This window comes from Chiloscyllium punctatum, chromosome 23 (genome assembly GCF_047496795.1).
Source record: "Chiloscyllium punctatum isolate Juve2018m chromosome 23, sChiPun1.3, whole genome shotgun sequence".
NCBI lineage: Eukaryota > Metazoa > Chordata > Chondrichthyes > Orectolobiformes > Hemiscylliidae > Chiloscyllium > Chiloscyllium punctatum.
In genome coordinates this window covers 18,551,026-18,574,764 of record NC_092761.1, presented here as the reverse complement: position 1 = coordinate 18,574,764, position 23,739 = coordinate 18,551,026, and positions in this window count along the sequence as shown.

Sequence of the window (23,739 nt, the reverse complement as noted above, 5' to 3'; positions counted from 1 at the left end):
AGACTGACCCCACTCTGTCAATGTAACACAACCAGGGATGGGCAGACTGACCCCACTCTGTCAATGTAACATACTCAGGGAATAGCAGTCTGACCCCACTCTGTCAATGTATCACACCCAGGGGAGAGCAGACTGAACCCACCCTGTCAATCTAACTCACCCAGGGAAGAGCAGACTGACCTCACTCTGTCAATGTAACACACCGCGGGAAGAGCAGACTAACCCCACTCTGTCAATGTAACACACCCAAGGAAGAGCAGTCTGACACCACTCTGTCATTGTAACACAGCCAGGGAAGAGCAGACTGACCCCTCTCTGTCAATGTAACTCACCCAGGGAACAGAAGATTGACCTCACTCGGTCAATGTAACATACCCAGGAAAGAGCAGACTAACACCACTCTGTCAATGTAACACACCCAGGGAACAGCAGACTGACCCCACTCTGTCAATGTAACACACCCAGGGAAGAGCAGACTAACCCCACTCTGTCAAAGTAACACACCCAAGGAAGAGCAGTCTGACACCACTCTGTCATTGTAACACAGCCAGGGAAGAGCAGACTGACCCCTCTCTGTCAATGTAACTCACCCAGGGAACAGAAGATTGACCTCACTCGGTCAATGTAACATACCCAGGGAAGAGCAGACTAACCCCACTCTGTCAATGTAACACACCCAGGGAAGAGCAGACTGACCCCACTCTGTCAATGTAACACACCCAGGGAAGAGCAGACTGACCGCACTCTGTCAATGTAACACACCCAGGGAAGAGCAGATTGATCCCACTGTGTCAATGTAACACATCCAGGGAAGAGCAGACTGACCCCACTCTGTCAACGTAACACACCCAGGGAAGGGCAGACTGACCCCACTCTGTCAATGTAACACACCCAGGGAAGAGCAGACTGAGCCCACTCTGTCAATGTCACGCACCCAGGGAAGAGCAGACTGACCGCACTCTGTCAATGTAACACACCCAGGGAAGAGCAGATTGATCCCACCCTGTCAATGTAACACACCCAGGGAAGAGCAGACTGACCCCACACTTTCAATGTAACACATCCAGGGAAGAGCAGACTGACCCCTCTCTCTCCACGTAACTCACCCAGGGAAGAGCAGACTGACCCCACTCTGTCAATGTTCCACACCCAGGGAAAAGCAGACTGACCCCACTCTGTCAATGTAACACACGCAGGGAAGAGCAGACTGACCCCACTCTGTCAATATCACAGACCCAGGGAAGAGCAGACTCACCCAACTCTGTCAATGTAACACACCCAGGGGAGACCAGACTGACCCCTCTATCTCAATGTAACTCACCTAGGGAAGAGCAGACTGATCCCACTCTGTCAAAGTAACAAACTCAGGGAAGAGCAGACTGACCTCACTCTGTCAATGTAACACAACCAGGGAAGGGCAGACTGACCCCACTCTGTCAATGTAACATACTCAGGGAATAGCAGTCTGACCCCACTCTGTCAATGTATCACACCCAGGGGAGAGCAGACTGAACCCACCCTGTCAATCTAACTCACCCAGGGAAGAGCAGACTGACCTCACTCTGTCAATGTAACACACCGCGGGAAGAGCAGACTAACCCCACTCTGTCAATGTAACACACCCAAGGAAGAGCAGTCTGACCCCACTCTGTCATTGTAACACAGCCAGGGAAGAGCAGACTGACCCCTCTCTGTCAATGTAACTCACCCAGGGATAAGAAGATTGACCTCACTCGGTCAATGTAACATACCCAGGGAAGAGCAGACTAACCCCACTCTGTCAATGTAACACACCCAGAGAAGAGCCGACTGACCCCACTCTGTCAATGTAACACACCCAGGGAAGAGCAGACTAACCCCACTCTGTCAATGTAACACACCCAAGGAAGAGCAGTCTGACCCCACTCTGTCATTGTAACACAGCCAGGGAAGAGCAGTCTGAACCCTCTCTGTCAATGTAACTCACCCAGGGACAGAAGATTGACCTCACTCGGTCAATGTAACATTTCCAGGGAAGAGCAGACTAACCCCACTCTGTCAATGTAACACACCCAGGGAAGAGCAGACTGACCCCACACTTTCAATGTAACACATCCAGGGAAGAGCAGATTGACTGCACTCGGTCAATGTAATCCACCCAGGGAAGAGCAGACTGACCCCTCTCTGTCAATGTAACACACCCAGGGAAGAGCAGATTTACCCCACTCTGACAATGTAACAGACCCAGGGAAGAGCAGACTGACCCCACTCTGTCAATGTAACACACCCAGGAAAGGGCAGACTGACCCCACTCTGTCAATGTAACACACCCAGGGAAGAACAGACTGACCCCACTCTGTCAATGTCACGCACCCAGGGAAGAGCAGACTGACCGCACTCTGTCAATGTAACACACCCAGGGAAGAGCAGATTGATCCCACTGTGTCAATGTAACACACCCAGGGAAGAGCAGACTGACCCCACTCTGTCAATGTAACAGACCCAGGGAAGGGCAGACTGACCCCACTCTGTCAATGTAACACACCCAGGGAAGAGCAGACTGACCCCATTCTGTCAATGTAACACACCCAGGGAAGAACAGACTGACACCACTCTGTCAATGTAAGACACCCAGGGGAGAGCAGACTTACCCCACTCTGTCAATGTAACACACCTAAGGAAGAGCAGACTGACCCCACTCTGTCAATGTAACACAACCAGGCAAGAGCAGACTGAACCCACTCTGTCAATGTAACAGTCCCAGGGAAGAGCAGACTGACACCACTCTGTCAATGTAACATACCCAGGGAAGAGCAGACTGACCCCACTCTGTCAATGTCACGCAACCAGGGAAGAGCAGACTGACCCCACTCTGTCAATGTCACGCACCCAGGGAAGAGCAGACTGACCGCACACTGTCAATGTAACACACCCAGGGAAGAGCAGATTGACCCCACTGTGTCAATGTAACACACCCAGGGAAGAGCAGACTGACCCCACACTTTCAATGTAACCCACCGAGGGAACAGCAGACTGACCCCTCTCTGTCAATGTAACACACCCAGGGAAGAGCAGACTGAAACCACTCTGGCAATGTAACACACCCAGGGAAGAGCAGACTGACCTCATCCGGTCAAATATAACAGACACAGGGAAGAGCAGACTGACCACACTCTGTCATTGCAACACACCCAGGGAAGAGCAGACTGACCCCTTTCTGTCAACGTTATACACCCAGGGAAGATCAGACTGACCCACATCTGTCAATGTAACACACCGCGGGAAGAGCAGACTGACCCCACTCTGTCAATGTAAACCACCCAAGGAAGAGCAGACTGACCCCACTCTGTCATTGTAACACACCCAGGGAAGAGCACACTGTCCCCTCTCTGTCAATGTAACACACCCAGGGAAGAGCAGACTGACCCCACTCTGTCAATGTAACCCACCCAGTGAAGAGCTGACAGACCCCTCTCCCTCCATGTAATTCAGCCAGGGAAGAGCAGACTGACCCCACTCTGTCAATGTAACACACCCAGGGAAGAGCAGACTGACCCCACTCTGTCAATGTCACGCACCCAGGGAAGAGCAGACTGACCGCACTCTGTCAATGTCACGCACCCAGGGAAGAGCAGACTGACCCCACTGTGTCAATGTAACACACCCAGGGAAGAGCAGACTGACCCCACACTTTCAATGTAACACATCCAGGGAAGAGCAGACTGACCCCTCTCTGTCAATGTAACACACCCAGGGAAGAGCAGACGGACCCCACTCTGTCAATGTAACACACCCAGGGAAGAGCAGACTGACCCCACTCTGTCAATGTCACGCACCCAGGGAAGAGCAGACTGACCGCACACTGTCAATGGAACACACCCAGGGAAGAGCAGATTGACCACACTGTGTCAATGCAACACACCCAGGGAAGAGCAGACTGACCCCACACTTTCAATGTAACCCACCGAGGGAAGAGCAGACTGACCCCTCTCTGTCAATGTAACACACCCAGGGAAGAGCAGACTGAAACCACTCTGGCAATGTAACACACTCAGGGCAGAGCAGACTGACCTCATCCGGTCAAATATAACAGACACAGGGAAGAGCAGACTGACCACACTCTGTCAATGTAACACACCGCGGGAAGAGCAGACTGACCCCACTCTGTCAATGTAAACCACCCAAGGAAGAGCAGACTGACCCCACTCAGTCATTGTAACACACCCAGGGAAGAGCACACTGTCCCCTCTCTGTCAATGTAACACACCCAGGGAAGAGCAGACTGACCCCACTCTGTCAATGTAACACACCCAGGGAAGAACAGACTGACCCCTCTCTGTCAATGAAACACACCCAGGGAAGAGTAGACTGACCCCACTCTGCCAATATAACCCAGCCAGGGAAGAGCAGACTGACCCCTCTCTGTCAATGTAACACACCCAGGGAAGTGCAGACTGGCCCCACTCTGCCAATGTTACACACCAGGGAAGAGCAGACTGACCACTCTCTGTCAATGTAACACTCCCAGGGAAGAACTAACTGACACCACTCTGGCAATGTAACACAGCCAGGGAAGAGCAGACTGACCTCACTCGGTCAATATAACAGACACAGGGAAGAGCAGACTGACCACACTCTGTCATTGCAACACACCCAGGGAAGAGCAGACTGAGTTCACTCTGTCAATGTAACACACACAGGGAAGAGCAGACTGACCCCTTTCTCTCAACGTTATACACCCAGGGAAGATCAGACTTACCCAATTCTGTCAATGTAAAACACCCTGGGAAGAGCAGACTGACCCCACTCTGTCAATGTAACACACCCACGATGAGCAGACTGACCCCACTCTGTCAATGTAACACACCCAGGGAAGAGCAGACTAACCCCACTCTGTCAATGTAACACACCCAGGGAAAGGCAGACAGACCCTGTTCTGTCAATGTAACACACCCAGGGAAGAGCATACTGACCCCACTCTGTCTATGTAACGCACACAGTGAAGAGCAGACTGACCCCACTCTGTCAATATCACAGACCCAGGGAAAAGCAGACTGACCCCACTCTGTCAATGTAACAAACCCAGGGAAGAACAGACTAAACCCACTCTGTCAAAGTAACACACTCAGGGAAGAACAGACTGACCCCACTCTGTCAATGTAACGCACCCAGCGAAGAGCAGACTGACTCCACTCTGTCAATGTAACAAACCCAGGGAAGAGCAGACTGATCCCACACTGTCAATGATACACACCCAGGGAAGAGCAGACTGACCCCACTCTGTCAATGTGACACTCTCAGTGAAGAGCAGACTGACCGCACTCTGTCAATGTTACACGCCCAGGGAAGAGCAGACTGACCGCACTCTGTCAATGTAACACACCCAGGGAAGAGCCGACTGACCCCACTCTGTCAATGTAACACACCCAGGGAAGAGCAGACGGACCCCACTCTGTCAATGTAACACACCCAGGGAAGAGCAGACTGACCCCACTCTGTCAATGTCACGCACCCAGGGAAGAGCAGACTGACCGCACACTGTCAATGGAACACACCCAGGGAAGAGCAGATTGACCCCACTGTGTCAATGCAACACACCCAGGGAAGAGCAGAATGACCCCACACTTTCAATGTAACCCACCGTGGGAAGAGCAGACTGACCCCTCTCTGTCAATGTAACACACCCAGGGAAGAGCAGACTGAAACCACTCTGGCAATGTAACACACCCAGGGAAGAGCAGACTGACCTCATCCGGTCAAATATAACAGACACAGGGAAGAGCAGACTGACCACACTCTGTCATTGCAACACACCCAGGGAAGAGCAGACTGACCCCTTTCTGTCAACGTTATACACCCAGGGAAGATCAGACTGACCCAACTCTGTCAATGTAACACACCGCGGGAAGAGCAGACTGACCCCACTCTGTCATTGTAACACACCCAGGGAAGAGCACACTGTCCCCTCTCTGTCAATGTAACACACCCAGGGAAGAGCAGACTGACCCCACTCTGTCAATGTAACACACCCAGGGAAGAGCAGACTGACCCCACTCTGTCAATGTAACAAGGCCAGGGAAGAGCAGACTGAACCCACTCTGTCAATGTAACACACCCAGGCAACAGCAGACTTACCCCACTCTATCAATGTAACACACCCAGGGAAGAGCAGAATGACCCCACTCTGTCAAGGTAACACACCCAGGGAAGAGCAGACTGACCCCACTCTGTCAATGTAACACTCCCAGGGAAGAGCAGACTGACCCCACTCTGTCAATTTAAAACACCCAGGGATGTGCACGCTGACCCCACTCTGTCAATGTAACACACCCAGGGAAGAGCAGACTGACCCCACCCTGTCAATGTAACACAGTCAGGGAAGAGCAGACAGACCCCCCTCTGTCAATGAAACACACACAGGGAAGAGTAGACTGACCCCACTCTGCCAATATAACCCAGCCAGGGAAGAGGAGACTGACCCCACTCTGTCAATGTAACACACCCAGGGAAGTGCAGACTGGCCCCACTCTGCCAATGTTACACACCCAGGGATGAGCAGACTGACCACTCTCTGTCAATGTAACACTCCCAGGGAAGAACTAACTGACACCACTCTGGCAATGTAACACAGCCAGGGAAGAGCAGACTGACCTCACTCGGTCAATATAACAGACACAGGGAAGAGCAGACTGACCACACTCTGTCATTGCAACACACCCAGGGAAGAGCAGACTGACCCCTTTCTCTCAACGTTATACACCCAGGGAAGATCAGACTTACCCAATTCTGTCAATGTAAAACACCCTGGGAAGAGCAGACTGACCCCACTCTGTCAATGTAACACACCCACGATGAGCAGACTGACCCCACTCTGTCAATGTAACACACCCAGGGAAGAGCAGACTAACCCCACTCTGTCAATGTAACACACCCAGGGAAAGGCAGACAGACCCTGTTCTGTCAATGTAACACACCCAGGGAAGAGCATACTGACCCCACTCTGTCTATGTAACGCACACAGGGAAGAGCAGACTGACCCCACTCTGTCAATATCACAGACCCAGGGAAAAGCAGACTGACCCCACTTTGTCAATGTAACAAACCCAGGGAAGAACAGACTAAACCCACTCTGTCAAAGTAACACACTCAGGGAAGAACAGACTGACCCCACTCTGTCAATGTAACGCACCCAGGGAAGAGCAGACTGACTCCACTCTGTCAATGTAACAAACCCAGGGAACAGCAGACTGATCCCACACTGTCAATGATACACACCCAGGGAAGAGCTGACTGACCCCACTCTGTCAATGTGACACTCTCAGTGAAGAGCAGACTGACCGCACTCTGTCAATGTAACACACCCAGGGAAGAGCAGACTGACCGCACTCTGTCAATGTAACACACCCAGGGAAGAGCCGACTGACCCCACTCTGTCAATGTAACACACCCAGGGAAGAGCAGACTGACCCCACTCTGTCAATGTAACACCCCCAGGGAAGAGCAGACTGACCCAACTCTGTCAATATAACACACCCAGGGAAGAGCAGACTGACCCAACTCTGTCAATATAACACACCCAGGGAAGAGCAGACTGACCCCATTCTATCAAAGTAACACACCCAGGGAAGAGCAGACTGACCTAACTCTGTCACTGTAACACACCCAGCGAAGAGCAGACTGACCTCACTCTGTCAATTTAACACACCCAGGGAAGAGCAGACTGACACCACTCTTTCAAGATAACACCCCCAGGGAAGAGCAGACTGACCCCACTCTGTCAACGTAAGACCCCCAGGGAAGAGCAGACTGAGCACACTCTGTCAATGTCACACACCCAGGGAAGAGCAGACCGACCCCACTCTGTCAATGTAACACACCCAGGGAAGAGCAGACTGACCCCACTCTGTCAATGTAACACACCCAGGGAAGAGCAGACTGAACCGACTCTCTCAATGTAACACACCCGGGGAAGAGCAGACTGACCCCACTCTGTCAATGTAACACACACAGTGAAGAAGAGACTGATCCCACTGTGTCAATGTAACACTCCCAGGAAAGTGCAGACTGACCCCTCTGAAACAATGTAACACACCCAGGGAAGACAAGACTGACCCCACTCTGTCAATGTAACGCACCCAGCGAAGAGCAGACTGACCCCACTCTGTCAATGTAACCCAGTCAGGGTAGAGCAGACTGACCCCACTCTGTTAATGTAACCCACCCAGGGAAGAGCAAACTGTTTCCACTCTGTCTGTGTAACACACCCTGGGAAGAGCAGACTCACCCCACTCTGTCAATGTAACACATCCAGGTAAGAGCAGACTGACCCTTCTCTGTCAATGTAAGACACCCAGGGAAGTGCAGACTGACCCAACTCTGTCAATGTAACTCACCCAGGGAAGATACGACTGACCCCACTCTGTCAATGTAACACCCCCTGGGAAGAGCAGACTGACCCCATTCTGTCAATGTAACTCACTCAGGGAAGAGCAGACTGACCCCACTCTGTCAATGTATCTCACAAAGGGATGAGCAGACTGACCCCATTCTGTCAATGTAACACACCCAGGGAAGTGCAGACTGACTCCACTCTGTCAATGTAACACACCCAGGGAAGAGCAGGCTGACCACACTCTGTCAATGTAACACACGCAGGGAAGTGCAGACTGACCACACTCTGTCAAAGTAACACCACCAGGGCATAGCCGACTGACCCCACTCTGTCAATGTAACACACCCAGGGAAGAGCAGACTGACACCACTCTGTCAATGTAACACACTCAGGGCAGAGCAGACTGACCCCAGTCTGTCAATGTAACTCACAAAGGGAAGAGCAGACTGACCCCACTCTGTCAATGTAACCTACCCAGGGAAGAGCAGACTGACTCCACTCTGTCAATGTAACACACCCAGGGAAGAGCAGACTGACCACACTCTGTCAATGTAACACACGCAGGGAAGTGCAGACTGACCCCACTCTGTCAATGTAACACACCCAGGGAAGAGCAGACTGACCCCAGTCTGTCAATGTAACTCACAAAGGGAAGAGCAGACTGACCACACTCTGTCAATGTCACACACACAGGGAATACCTGACTGACCCCACTCAGTCAATGTAACACACAGGGAAGAGCAGACTGACCTCACTCTGTTAATGTAACACACCCAGGGAAGAGCAGACTGACCACACTCTGTCAATGTAACACACACAGGGAAGACCTGACTGACACCACTCAGTCAATGTAACACACAGGGAAGAGCAGACTGAACTCACTCTGTTAATGTAACACACCCAGGGAAGAGCAGACCGACCCCACTCTGTAAATGTAAGACACCCAGGGAAGAGCACACTGACCTCACTCTGTCAATATAACACACCCAGGGAAGAGCAGACTGACCTCATTCTTTCAATGTCACTCACAAAGGGAAGAGCAGACTGCCCCCACTCTGTCAATGTAACACACCCAGGAAAGAGCAGACTGACTCCTCTGTGTCAATGTAACACACCCAGGGCAGACAAGACTGACCCCACTCTGTCAATGTAACGCACCCAGCGAAGAGCAGACTGACCCCACTCTGTCAATGTAACCCACCCAGGGTAGAGCAGACTGAACCCACTCTGTTAATGTAACCCACCCAGGGAAGAGCAAACTGTTTCCACTCTGTCGATGTAACACCCCCTGGGAAGAGCAGACTCACCCCACTCTCTCAATGTAACCCACCCAGGGAAGAGCAGACTGACCCCACTCTGTCAATGTAACACCCCCAGGGAAGAGCAGACTGACCCCACTCTGTCAATGTAACACCCCCAGGGAAGAGCAGACTGACCCAACTCTGTCAATATAACACACCCAGGGAAGAGCAGACTGACCCCATTCTATCAAAGTAACACACCCAGGGAAGAGCAGACTGACCTCACTCTGTCACTGTAACACACCCATTGAAGAGCAGACTGAACTCACTCTGTCAATTTAACACACCCAGGGAAGAGCAGACTGACACCACTCTTTCAATGTAACACCCCCAGGGAAGAGCAGACTGAGCACACTCTGTCAATGTAACACACCCAGGGAAGAGCAGACTGACCCCACTCTGTCAATGTAACAGACCCAGGGAAGAGCAGACTGACCCCAATCTGTCAGTGTAACACACCCAGGGAAGGACAGACTGACCCCCCTCTGTCAATGTAACACACCCAGGGAAGAGCAGACCGACCCCACTCTGTCAATGTAACACACCCAGGGAAGAGCAGACTGACCCCACTCTGTCAATGTAACACACCCAAGGAAGAGCAGACTGACCCCACTCTCTCGATGTAACACACCCGGGGAAGAGCAGACTGACCCCACTCTGTCAATGTAACACACCCAGGGAAGAGCAGACTGAGCACACTCTGTCAATGTTACACACTCAGGGCAGAGCAGACTGACTTCATTCTTTCAGTGTCACTCACAAAGGGAAGAGCAGACTGCCCCCACTCTGTCAATGTAACACACCCAGGAAAGAGCAGACTGACCCCTCTGTGTCAATGTAACACACCCAGGGCAGACAAGACTGACCCCACTCTGTCAATGTAACGCACCCAGCGAAGAGCAGACTGACCCCACTCTGTCAATGTAACCCACCCAGGGTAGAGCAGACTGACCCCACTCTGTTAATGTAACCCACCCAGGGAAGAGCAAACTGTTTCCACTCTGTCGATGTAACACACCCTGGGAAGAGCAGACTCACCCCACTCTCTTAATGTAACCCACCCAGGGAAGAGCAGACTGACCCCACTCTGTCAATGTAACACCCCCAGGGAAGAGCAGACTTACCCCACTCTGTCAATGTAACACACCCAGGGAAGAGCAGACTGACCCCACTCTGTCAATGTAACACACCCAGGGAAGAGCAGACTGACCCCATTCTGTCAATGTAACACATCCAGGGAAAAGCAGACTGACCCCACTCTCTCAATGTAACACACCCGGGGAAGAACAGACTGACCCCACTCTGTCAATGTAACGCACCCAGCGAAGAGCAGACTGACCCCACTCTGTCAATGTAACCCAGTCAGTTAAGAGCAGACTGACCACACTCTGTTAATGTAACCCACCCAGGGAAGAGCAAACTGTTTCTACTCTGTCTGTGTAACACACCCTGGGAAGAGCACACTCACCCCACTCTCTCAATGTAACATACCCGGGGAAGCGCAGACTGACCCCACTCTGTCAATGTAACACACACAGTGAAGAACAGACTGATCCCACTGTGTCAATGTCACACTCCCAGGAAAGTGAAGACTGACCCCTCTGTGTCAATGTAACGCACCCAGCGAAGAGCAGACTGACCCCACTCTGTCAATGTAACCCAGTCAGGGTAGAGGAGACTGACCCCACTCTGTTAATGTAACCCACCCAGGGTAGAGCAAACTGTTTCCACTCTGTCTGTGTAACACACCCTGGGAAGGGCAGACTCACCCCACTCTGTCAATGTAACACACCCAGGGAAGAGCAGACTGACCCCAGTCTGTCAATGTAACTCACAAAGGGAAGAGCAGACTGACCACACTCTGTCAATGTCACACACACAGGGAATACCTGACTGACCCCACTCAGTCAATGTAACACACAGGGAAGAGCAGACTGACCTCACTCTGTTAATGTAACACACCCAGGGAAGAGCAGACTGACCACACTCTGTCAATGTAACACACACAGGGAAGACCTGACTGACACCACTCAGTCAATGTAACACACAGGGAAGAGCAGACTGAACTCACTCTGTTAATGTAACACACCCAGGGAAGAGCAGACCGACCCCACTCTGTAAATGTAAGACACCCAGGGAAGAGCACACTGACCTCACTCTGTCAATATAACACACCCAGGGAAGAGCAGACTGACCTCATTCTTTCAATGTCACTCACAAAGGGAAGAGCAGACTGCCCCCACTCTGTCAATGTAACACACCCAGGAAAGAGCAGACTGACTCCTCTGTGTCAATGTAACACACCCAGGGCAGACAAGACTGACCCCACTCTGTCAATGTAACGCACCCAGCGAAGAGCAGACTGACCCCACTCTGTCAATGTAACCCACCCAGGGTAGAGCAGACTGAACCCACTCTGTTAATGTAACCCACCCAGGGAAGAGCAAACTGTTTCCACTCTGTCGATGTAACACCCCCTGGGAAGAGCAGACTCACCCCACTCTCTCAATGTAACCCACCCAGGGAAGAGCAGACTGACCCCACTCTGTCAATGTAACACCCCCAGGGAAGAGCAGACTGACCCCACTCTGTCAATGTAACACCCCCAGGGAAGAGCAGACTGACCCAACTCTGTCAATATAACACACCCAGGGAAGAGCAGACTGACCCCATTCTATCAAAGTAACACACCCAGGGAAGAGCAGACTGACCTCACTCTGTCACTGTAACACACCCATTGAAGAGCAGACTGAACTCACTCTGTCAATTTAACACACCCAGGGAAGAGCAGACTGACACCACTCTTTCAATGTAACACCCCCAGGGAAGAGCAGACTGAGCACACTCTGTCAATGTAACACACCCAGGGAAGAGCAGACTGACCCCACTCTGTCAATGTAACAGACCCAGGGAAGAGCAGACTGACCCCAATCTGTCAGTGTAACACACCCAGGGAAGGACAGACTGACCCCCCTCTGTCAATGTAACACACCCAGGGAAGAGCAGACCGACCCCACTCTGTCAATGTAACACACCCAGGGAAGAGCAGACTGACCCCACTCTGTCAATGTAACACACCCAAGGAAGAGCAGACTGACCCCACTCTCTCAATGTAACACACCCGGGGAAGAGCAGACTGACCCCACTCTGTCAATGTAACACACCCAGGGAAGAGCAGACTGAGCACACTCTGTCAATGTTACACACTCAGGGCAGAGCAGACTGACTTCATTCTTTCAGTGTCACTCACAAAGGGAAGAGCAGACTGCCCCCACTCTGTCAATGTAACACACCCAGGAAAGAGCAGACTGACCCCTCTGTGTCAATGTAACACACCCAGGGCAGACAAGACTGACCCCACTCTGTCAATGTAACGCACCCAGCGAAGAGCAGACTGACCCCACTCTGTCAATGTAACCCACCCAGGGTAGAGCAGACTGACCCCACTCTGTTAATGTAACCCACCCAGGGAAGAGCAAACTGTTTCCACTCTGTCGATGTAACACACCCTGGGAAGAGCAGACTCACCCCACTCTCTTAATGTAACCCACCCAGGGAAGAGCAGACTGACCCCACTCTGTCAATGTAACACCCCCAGGGAAGAGCAGACTTACCCCACTCTGTCAATGTAACACACCCAGGGAAGAGCAGACTGACCCCACTCTGTCAATGTAACACACCCAGGGAAGAGCAGACTGACCCCATTCTGTCAATGTAACACATCCAGGGAAAAGCAGACTGACCCCACTCTCTCAATGTAACACACCCGGGGAAGAACAGACTGACCCCACTCTGTCAATGTAACGCACCCAGCGAAGAGCAGACTGACCCCACTCTGTCAATGTAACCCAGTCAGTTAAGAGCAGACTGACCACACTCTGTTAATGTAACCCACCCAGGGAAGAGCAAACTGTTTCTACTCTGTCTGTGTAACACACCCTGGGAAGAGCACACTCACCCCACTCTCTCAATGTAACATACCCGGGGAAGCGCAGACTGACCCCACTCTGTCAATGTAACACACACAGTGAAGAACAGACTGATCCCACTGTGTCAATGTCACACTCCCAGGAAAGTGAAGACTGACCCCTCTGTGTCAATGTAACGCACCCAGCGAAGAGCAGACTGACCCCACTCTGTCAATGTAACCCAGTCAGGGTAGAGGAGACTGACCCCACTCTGTAAATGTAACCCACCCAGGGTAGAGCAAACTGTTTCCACTCTGTCTGTGTAACACACCCTGGGAAGGGCAGACTCACCCCACTCTGTCAATGTAACACATCCAGGTAAGAGCAGGCTGACCACACTCAGTCAATGTAAGACACCCAGGGAAGTGCAGACTGACATAACTCTGTCAATGTAACTCACCCAGGGAAGATACGACTGACCCCACTCTGTCAATGTAACACCCCCTGGGAAGAGCAGACTGACCCCATTCTGTCAATGAAACTCACTCAGGGAAGAGCAGACTAACCCCACTCTGTCAATGTATCTCACAAAGGGAAGAGCAGACTGACCCCACCCTGTCAATGTAACATATCCAGGGAAGAGCAGACTGACCCCACTCTGTCAATGTAACACACCCAGGGATGTGCAGACTGACTCCACTCTGTCAATGTAACACACCCAGGGAAGAGCAGGCTGACCACACTCTGTCGATGTAACACACCCAGGGAAGAGCAGACTGAACCCACTCTGTCAATGTAACACACTCAGGGCAGAGCAGACTGACCCCAGTCTGTCAATATTACTCACAAAGGGAAGAGCAGACTGACCCCGCTCTGTCAATGTAACCCACCCAGGGAAGAGCAGACTGACTCCACTCTGTCAATGTAACAAACCCAGGGAAGAGCAGACTGACCACACTCTGTCAATGTAACACACGCAGGGAAGTGCAGACTGACCCCACTCTGTCAATGTAACACACCCAGGGAAGAGCAGACTGACCCCACTCTGTCAATGTAACACACCCAGGGAAGAGCAGACTGACCCCAGTCTGTCAATGTAACTCACAAAGGGAAGAGCAGACTGACCCCACTCTTTCAATGTAACCCACCCAGGGAAGAGCAGACCGATCCCACTGCGTCAATGTAACACACCCAGTGAAGAGCAGACTGATCCCACTCTGTCAATGTAACACACACAGGGAAGACCTGACTGACCCCACTCAGTCAATGTAATACACAGGGAAGAGCAAACTGACCTCACTCTGTTAATGTAACACACCCAGGGAAGAGCAGACTGACCACACTCTGTCAATGTAACACACACAGGGAAGACCTGACTGACCCCACTCAGTCAATGTAACACACAGGGAAGAGCAGACTGACCTCACTCTGTTAATGTAACACACCCAGGGAAGAGCAGACCGACCCCACTCTGTAAATGTAAGACACCCAGGGAAGAGCACACTGACCTCACTCTGTCAACGTAACACCCCCAGGGAAGAGCAGACTGACCTCATTCTTTCAATGTCACTCACAAAGGGAAGAGCAGACTGCCCCCACTCTGTCAATGTAACACACCCAGGAAAGAGCAGACTGACCCCTCTGTGTCAATGTAACACACCCAGGGCAGACAAGACTGACCCCACTTTGTCAATGTAACGCACCCGGCGAAGAGCAGACTGACCCCACTCTGTCAATGTAACCCACCCAGGGTAGAGCAGACTGACCCCACTCTGTTAATGAAACCCACCCAGGGAAGAGCAAACTGTTTCCACTCTGTCGATATAACACACCCTGGGAAGAGCAGACTCACCCCACTCTCTCAATGTAACCCACCCAGGGAAGAGCAGACTGACCCCACTCTGTCAATGTAACACCCCCAGGGAAGAGCAGACTGACCCCACTCTGTCAATGTAACACACCCAGGGAAGAGCAGACTGACCCCACTCTGTCAATGTAACATACCCAGGGAAGAGCAGACTGACCCCACTCTGTCAATGTAAAACATCCAGGGAAAAGCAGACTGACCCCACTCTCTCAATGTAACACACCCGGGGAAGAGCAGACTGACCCCACTCTCTCAATGTAACCCAGTCAGGTTAGAGCAGACTGACCACACTCTGTTAATGTAACCCACCCAGGGAAGAGCAAACTTTTTCCACTCTGTCTGTGTAACACACCCTGGGAAGAGCAGACTCACCCCACTCTGTCAATGTAACACATCCAGGTAAGAGCAGACTGACGCTTCACTGTCAATGTAAGACACCCAGGGAAGTGCAGACTGACCCAACTCTGTCAATGTAACTCACCAAGGGAAGATACGACTGACCCCACTCTGTCAATGTAACACCCCCTGGGAAGAGCAGACTGACCCCATTCTGTCAATGTAACTCACTCAGGGAAGAGCAGACTGACCCCACTCTGTCAATGTATCTCACAAAGGGAAGAGCAGACTGACTCCAATCTGTCAATGTAACACACCCAGGGAAGAGCAGACTGACCACACTCTGTCAATGTAACGCACGCAGGGAAGTGCAGACTGACCACACTCTGTCAAAGTAACACCACCAGGGCATAGCCGACTGACCCCACTCAGTCAATGTAACACACCCAGGGAAGAGCAGACGGACCCCACTCTGTCAATGTAACACACCAAGGGCAGAGCAGACTGACCCCAGTCTGTCAATGTAACTCATAAAGGGAAGAGCAGACTGACCCCACTCTGTCAATGTAACCCACCCAGGGAAGAGCAGACTGACTCCACTCTGTCAATGTAACACACCCAGGGAAGAGCAGACTGACCACACTCTGTCAATGTAACACACGCAGGGAAGTGCAGACTGACCCCACTCTGTCAATCAAACACACCCAGGGAAGAGCAGACTGACCCCAGTCTGTCAATGTAACTCAAAAAGGGAAGAGCAGACTGACCCCACTCTGTCAATGTAACACACCCAGGGAAGAGCAGACTGACTCCACTCTGTCAATGTAACACAACCAGGGAAGAGCAGACTGACCCCAGTCTGTCAATGTAACTCACAAAGGGAAGAGCAGACTGACCGCACACTGTCAATGTAACCCACCCAGGGAAGAGCAGACCGACCCCACTGCGTCAATGTAACACACCCAGGGAAGAGCAGACTGATCCCACTCTGTCAATGTAACACACACAGGGAAGACCTGACTGACCCCACTCAGTCAATGTAACACACAGGGAAGAGCAGACTGACCTCACTCTGTTAATATAACACACACAGGGAAGGGCAGACCGACCACACTCTGTCAATGTAACACACCCAGGGAAGAGCAGACTGACCTCATTCTTTCAATGTAACTCACAAAGGGAAGAGCAGACTGCCCCCACTCTGTCAATGTAACACACCCAGGGAAGAGCAGACTGACCTCACTCTGTCAATGTAACACACCCAGGGCAGACAAGACTGACCCCACTCTGTCAATGTAACGCACCCAGCGAAGAGCAGACTCACCCCACTCTGTCAATGTAACCCACCCAGGGTAGAGCAGACTGACCCCACTCTGTAAATGTAAGACACCCAGGGAAGAGCACACTGACCTCACTCTGTCAATGTAACACCCCCAGGGAAGAGCAGACTGACCTCATTCTTTCAATGTCACTCACAAAGGGAAGAGCAGACTGCCCCCACTCTGTCAATGTAACATATCCAGGAAAGAGCAGACTGACCCCTCTGCGTCAATGTAACACACCCAGGGCAGACAAGACTGACCCCACTCTCTCAATGTAACGCACCCAGCGAAGAGCAGACTGACCCAACTCTGTCAATGTAACCCACCCAGGGTAGAGCAGACTGACCCCACTCTGTCAATGTAACACCCCCAGGGAAGAGCAGACTGACCCCACTCTGTCAATGTAACACACCCAGGGAAGAGCAGACTGACCCCACTCTGTCAATGTAACACACCCAGGGAAGAGCAGACTGACCCCACTCTGTCAATGTAACACATCCAGGGAAAAGCAGACTGACCCCACTCTCTCAATGTAACACACCCGGGGAAGAACAGACTGACCCCACTCTGTCAATGTAACGCACCCAGCTAAGAGCAGACTGACCCCACTCTGTCAATGTAACACACCCAGGGAAGAGCTGACGGACCCCACTCTGTCAATGTAACGCACCCAGCGAAGAGCAGACTGACCCCACTCTGTCAATGTAACACACCCAGGGAAGAGCAGACGGACCCCACTCTGTCAATGTAACACACCAAGGGAAGAGCAGACTGACTCCACTCTGTCAATGTAACACACCCAGGGAAGAGCAGACTGACTCCACTCTGTCAATGTAACACACCCAGGGAAGAGCAGACTGACCCCAGTCTGTCAATGTAACTCACAAAGGGAAGAGCAGACTGACCCCAGTCTGTCAATGTAACCCACTCAGGGAAGAGCAGACCGACCCCACTGCGTCAATGTAACACACCCAGGGAAGAGCAGACTGATCCCACTCTGTCAATGTAACACACACAGGGAAGACCTGACTGACCCCACTCAGTCAATGTAACACACAGGGAAGAGCAGACTGACCTCACTCTGTTAATATAACACACCCAGGGAAGAGTACACTGACCTCACTCTGTCAATGTAACACCCCCAGGGAAGAGCATACTGACCTCATTCTTTCAATGTAACTCACAAAGGGAAGAGCAGACTGCCCCCACTCTGTCAATGTAACACACCCAGGGAAGAGCAGACTGACCTCACTCTGTCAATGTAACACACCCAGGGCAGACAAGACTGACCCCACTCTGTCAATGTAACGCACCCAGCGAAGAGCAGACTCACCCCACTCTGTCAATGTAACCCACCCAGGGTAGAGCAGACTGACCCCACTCTGTAAATGTAAGACACCCAGGGAAGAGCACACTGACCTCACTCTGTCAATGTAACACCTCCAGGGAAGAGCAGACTGACCTCATTCTTTCAATGTCACTCACAAAGGGAAGAGCAGACTGCCCCCACTCTGTCAATGTAACACACCCAGGAAAGAGCAGACTGACCCCTCTGCGTCAATGTAACACACCCAGGGCAGACAAGACTGACCCCACTCTGTCAATGTAACGCACCCAGCGAAGAGCAGACTGACCCCACTCTGTCAATGTAACCCACCCAGGGTAGAGCAGACTGACCCCACTCTGTTAATGTAACCCACCCAGGGAAGAGCAAACTGTTTCCACTCTGTCGATGTAACACACCCTGGGAAGAGCAGACTCACCTCACTCTCTCAATGTAACCCACCCAGGGAAGAGCAGACTGACCCCACTCTGTCAATGTAACACCCCCAGGGAAGAGCAGACTGACCCCACTCTGTCAATGTAACACACCCAGGGAAGAGCAGACTGACCCCACTCTGTCAATGTAACACACCCAGGGAAGAGCAGACTGACCCCACTCTGTCAATGTAACACATCCAGGGAAAAGCAGACTGACCCCACTCTCTCAATTTAAAACACCCGGGGAAGAACAGACTGACCCCACTCTGTCAATGTAACGCACCCAGCGAAGAGCAGACTGACCCCACTCTGTCAATGTAACCCAGTCAGGTTAGAGCAAACTGAACACACTATGTTAATGTAACCCACCCAGGGAAGAGCAAACTGTTTCCACTCTGTCTGAGTAACACACCCTGGGAAGAGCAGACTCACCCCACTCTGTCAATGTAACACATCCAGGTAAGAGCAGACTGACCCTTCACTGTCAATGTAAGACACCCAGGGAAGTGCAGACTGACCCCACTCTGTCAATGTAACTCACCAAGGGAAGATACGACTGACCCCACTCTGTCAATGTAACACCCCCTGGGAAGAGCAGACTGACCCCATTCTGTCAATGTAACTCACTCAGGGAAGAGCAGACAGACCCCACTCTGTCAATGTATCTCACAAAGGGAAGAGCAGACTGACTCCAATCTGTCAATGTAACACACCCAGGGAAGAGCAGACTGACCACACTCTGTCAATGTAACGCACGCAGGGAAGTGCAGACTGACCACACTCTGTCAAAGTAACACCACCAGGGCATAGCCGACTGACCCCACTCGGTCAATGTAATCCACCCAGGGAAGAGCAGACTGACCCCTCTCTGTCAATGTAACACACCCAGGGAAGAGCAGATTTACCCCACTCTGTCAATGTAACACACCCAGGGAAGAGCAGACTGACCACACTCTGTCAATGTAACACACGCAGGGAAGTGCAGACTGACCCCACTCTGTCAATCTAACACACCCAGGGAAGAGCAGACTGACCCCAGTCTGTCAATGTAACTCAAAAAGGGAAGAGCAGACTGACCCCACTCTGTCAATGTAACACACGCAGGGAAGTGCAGACTGACCCCACTCTGTCAATCTAACACACCCAGGGAAGAGCAGACTGACCCCAGTCTGTCAATGTAACTCAAAAAGGGAAGAGCAGACTGACCCCACTCTGTCAATGTAACACACCCAGGGAAGAGCAGACTGACTCCACTCTGTCAATGTAACACACCCAGGGAAGAGCAGACTGATCCCACTCTGTCAATGTAACACACACAGGGAAGACCTGACTGACCCCACTCAGTCAATGTAACACACAGGGAAGAGCAGACTGACCTCACTCTGTTAATATAACACACACAGGGAAGGGCAGACCGACCCCACTCTGTCAATGAAACACACCTAGGAAAGAGCAGACTGACCTCACTCTGTCAATGTCACACTCTCAGGGAAGATCCGACTGACCCCACCCAGTCAATGTAACCCACCCACGGAAGAGCAGACTGACCCCACTCGGTCAATGTAACCCTCCCAAGAAAGAGCAGACTGACCCCACTCTGTCCATGTAACACCCCCAGGGAAGAGCAGACTGACCACACTCTGTAAATGTAACACACACAGGGAACAGCAGACTGACACAACTCTGTCAATGGAACACACCCAGGGAAGATCAGATTGACCCCACTCTGTCAATGTAACACATCCAGGGAAGTGCAGACTGTCCCCACACTGTCAATGTAACACACCCAGGAGAGATTAGATTGACCTCACTCTGTCAATGTAACACACCCAGGGAAGTGCAGACTGACCCCACACTGTCAATGTAACACACCCAGGCGAGATCAGATTGACCCCACTCTGTCAATGTAACATACCCAGGGAAGAGCACACTGACCCCACTCTGTCAATGTAAGACACCCAGGGAACAGCAGACTGACCACACTCTGTCAATGTAACACACCCAGGGAAGTGCAGACTGACCCCACTCTGTCAATGGAAAACACCCAGGGATGAGCAGACTGACCCCACTCTTTTAATGTAACTCACAAAGGGAAGAGCAGACTGACCCCACTCTGTCAATGTAACACCCCCAGGGAAGAGCACACTGACCCCACTCTGTCAATGTAACACACCCAGGGAACAGCAGACTGACCACACTCTGTCAGTGTAACACACCCAGGGAAGTGCAGACTGACCCCACTCTGTCAATGTAACACCCCCAGGGAAGAGCAGACTGACCACACTCTGTCAATGTAACACACCCAGGGAAGTGCAGACTGACCCCACTCTGTCAATGTAACACCCCCAGGGAAGAGCAGACTAACCCCACTCTGCCAATGTAACACACCCATTGATGAGCAGACTGACCCCACTCTGTAAATGTAACTCACAAAGGGAAGAGCAGACTGACCCCACTCTGTCAATGTAACACACAGGGAAGAGCATACTGACCCCACTCTGTCAATGTAACACACCCATGGAAGAACAGCCTGACCCCACTCTGTCAAAGTAACACAACCTGTAAAGAGCAGACTGACCCCACTCTGTCAATGTAACACACACAGGGAAGGGCAAACCGATCCCACTCTGTCAATTTAACACAACCAGGGAAGAGCAGACTGACCCCACTCTGTCAATGTAACCCACCCAGGAAAGAGCAGACTAACCCCACTCTCTCAATGTAACACACACAGGGAAGAGCAGACTGACCCCACTCTGTCAATGTAACACACCCAGGGAAGAGCAGACCTACCCCACTCAGTCAATGTATCCCACCCAGGGAAGATTAGACTGATCCCACTGTGTCAATGTAACACTACCAGGAAAGTGCAGACTGACGCCTCTGTGTCAATGTAACACACCCAGAGACGAGCAAACTTTTTCCACTCTGTCTATGTAACACACCCTGGGAAGAGCAGACTCACCCCATACTGTCAATGTAACCCACCCAGGGAAGAGCAGACTGACCCCACTCTGCCAATGTAACACACCCAGGGAAAAGCAGACTGAACCCACTCTGTCAATGTAACACACCCGGGGAAGAGCAGACTGACCCAACTCTGTCAATGTAACCCACCCAAGGAAAGGAGACTGACCCCACTCTGTCAATGTACCACACCCAGGGAAGAGCACACTGACCCCACTCTGTCAATGTAACACCCCCGGGGAAGAGCAGACTGACCATAAACTGTAAATGTAACACACACAGGGAAGAGCAGACTGACCCGACTCTGTCAATGTAACACACCCAGGCGAGATCAGATTGACCCCACTCTGTCAATGTAACACACCCAGGGAAGTTCTGACTGACCCGACTCTGTCAATGTAACACCCCCAGGGAAGAGCAGACTGACCACACTCTGTAAATGTAACACACACAGGGAAGAGCAGACTGATACAACTCTGTCAATGGAACACACCCAGGGAAGATCAGATTGACCCCACTCTGTCAATGTAACACACCCAGGGAAGTGCAGACTGTCCCCACACTGTCAATGTAACAGACCCAGGCGAGACCAGATTGACCCCACTCTGTCAATGTAACACACCCAGGGAAGAGCAGACTGACCTCACTCTGTCAATGTAACACACACAGGGAAGGGCAGACCGACCCCACTCTGTGAATGTAAAAAACCCAGGGAAGAGCAGACTGTCCCCACTCTGTCAATGTAACACCCCCAGGGAAGAGCTGACTGACCCCACTCTGTCAATGTAACACCCCCAGGGAAGAGCAGACTGACCACACTCTGTCAATGTAACACACCCAGGGAAGTGCAGACTGACCCCATTCTGTCAATGTAACTCACTCAGGGAAGAGCAGACTGACCCCACTCTGTCAATGTATCTCACAAAGGGAAGAGCAGACTGACTCCAATCTGTCAATGTAACACACCCAGGGAAGAGCAGACTGACCACACTCTGTCAATGTAACGCACGCAGGGAAGTGCAGACTGACCACACTCTGTCAAAGTAACACCACCAGGGCATAGCCGACTGACCCCACTCAGTCAATGTAACACACCCAGGGAAGAGCAGACGGACCCCACTCTGTCAATGTAACACACCAAGGGCAGAGCAGACTGACCCCAGTCTGTCAATGTAACTCATAAAGGGAAGAGCAGACTGACCCCACTCTGTCAATGTAACCCACCCAGGGAAGAGCAGACTGACTCCACTCTGTCAATGTAACACACCCAGGGAAGAGCAGACTGACCACACTCTGTCAATGTAACACACGCAGGGAAGTGCAGACTGACCCCACTCTGTCAATCAAACACACCCAGGGAAGAGCAGACTGACCCCAGTCTGTCAATGTAACTCAAAAAGGGAAGAGCAGACTGACCCCACTCTGTCAATGTAACACACCCAGGGAAGAGCAGACTGACTCCACTCTGTCAATGTAACACAACCAGGGAAGAGCAGACTGACCCCAGTCTGTCAATGTAACTCACAAAGGGAAGAGCAGACTGACCCCACACTGTCAATGTAACCCACCCAGGGAAGAGCAGACCGACCCCACTGCGTCAATGTAACACACCCAGGGAAGAGCAGACTGATCCCACTCTGTCAATGTAACACACACAGGGAAGACCTGACTGACCCCACTCAGTCAATGTAACACACAGGGAAGAGCAGACTGACCTCACTCTGTTAATATAACACACACAGGGAAGGGCAGACCGACCACACTCTGTCAATGTAACACACCCAGGGAAGAGCAGACTGACCTCATTCTTTCAATGTAACTCACAAAGGGAAGAGCAGACTGCCCCCACTCTGTCAATGTAACACACCCAGGGAAGAGCAGACTGACCTCACTCTGTCAATGTAAC